Below are 2,019 nucleotides of genomic sequence, written 5' to 3' on the forward strand. Positions count from 1 at the left end.
TATATATATATATATAATGCATAGTATTTTTCATTTCCAGTTGTAATTTGTAATAGATGCATATATATATGAAAAAGAGTAAATGTCGCAATGATCGACATTTTTGACCATCTTGTCCGTGTGATTGTGTATAAGTAATTGTATTCAATTGTATTCTATGATTATTAATATCTGATAAATTTTTACAATTCAGATGGACAACGAAGTAAATCAAGAAAACCAGAATAATGAGAATAACGGAAACCAAATAGATAATAGTGTCATTCAACATAGAGTGGCACAAGAAATTATAGATGCCATGCCTTATATTATCAAGACTGTTTGATGCGGGCCCAAGTGTGGAGTAGCGAGCCATCTTGTATTGGAGGCCCAAGATCGCGTGACAAAAGGGGCTTCACTAAAATGGCTCTAACTTGGGCTACAGGTGTCCTTTTGGGCGTGCGACCAGGCGAAACGATCGTGAGAACGAGGCCCATCTTTCTACAAACCATAGGTGGTTTGGGTTATCGTTCGGGCCCAAAATCGCTTATTTCTATGAGTTATTTATATTTTTATGTTTTTAGTGCTTTTCGTGGACTTTATTTCGTTATAGCTTTTGGCCCAAGTGTGTTTTGAGGCCCGTTTTCAATTTACGTTGTTATTTATATGGATGTAAAGGGAGGAAGATAATCAGTTTTGAAGTTTATGAAAAGTCATTTTTCTCTCCCAATTCACTTGTGAGTGTGTTGAGTGTGAAACGCCAATTTTCGGTATTCTACGAGAATCAACGAATTTTGGAAGAATCGTTCCTGGTATTCTGTGTGAATCAACAAGTCCGATTTCGTATCCCATTTCCTAGTCTATATCACTGTTAAAGAAGCAGATAAATCTGCAAATGGCAGTAAACGTCAACACACTGAACCCAGTCACAGTGTGAATAATGACAATGGACCTATTATCCAAGCTCCAATCCCTAAAAGAAGAAGAATCGCTCCATACGGTTGTTCTTTTAAAGAATTCTTGGCTTGCAAACCAATAGAATTCTCAGGCAATGAAGGAGCCATTGCAACCTTACGTTGGATAGAAAAGACGAAAGCGGTCATAAAAATAAGTAAATGCGCAGACGAAGATAAGATTATGTTTGCTTCTAATCTTTTCAAAAATGCAGCCTTAGAATGGTGGAATACTATTCAACAGTCTAGAGGAAGTGACAGAGTTTATAATATAGAATGGATCAACTTTAAGGAAATGGTTGAAAGAAAATTATGTCCTCCTAATGAGAAGGAACAAATTGCCAATAAGTTCCTAAATCTCAGAATGACTGGAATAGACTACAAAGGTTACACTACCATATTCTTAGAATATACTAGGATAGTACCATCCTTAGCTTCACCCGAACCAGTATTAATCTCCCGTTATATTTGGGGATTAATTAGTGAGATTATACATGTAGTCAAGGCAGCTAGACCGTAAACCATAGAAGAAGCATTAGAATTAGCCAATACCTTTACTGACGAACTGGTACGCACACAAGAAGAAAACCAGAGAAAGAACCTAGCTCAAAAGCTTACGCAGGAATTCCGTTCTAGTAATTCCTACTGTGGGAAGGGAACAGGTTCTTCTTCTCCCTACTGTAAGAATTGCAAAAGAAAGCATTTTGGAAAATGCTCTACATATTGCAACTTTTGCAAAATCTCTAGACACAAGGAAGAAGATTGTAGGAAGAAACCCGGTAATGGGATATGCTTTAATTGTGTAGAAAAAGGACACATTAGACTAAACTGGCAGAAACTAGCTCTAGCCATGCCCAACAAGACTAAAACGGCAGAAGCAACCCAGAAGAATGCCAGAGCTTTTGTTCTGACAGCTGAGGAAGCCAAGATGATTCCAGATGTGATCGCTGGTACATTTTTAGTTAATCACATATTTTCCAAAGCATTGTTTGACTCTGGTGCAAACCAAAGTTTTATCAATACTTCTTTCTACCAATTTCTTGACCAACCCTTAGTCAAACTTCAACAAGACTGTCTGGTAGAAACG

This window comes from Helianthus annuus, chromosome 13 (assembly GCF_002127325.2).
Source record: "Helianthus annuus cultivar XRQ/B chromosome 13, HanXRQr2.0-SUNRISE, whole genome shotgun sequence".
In the NCBI taxonomy this organism is placed as follows: Eukaryota; Viridiplantae; Streptophyta; class Magnoliopsida; order Asterales; family Asteraceae; genus Helianthus; species Helianthus annuus.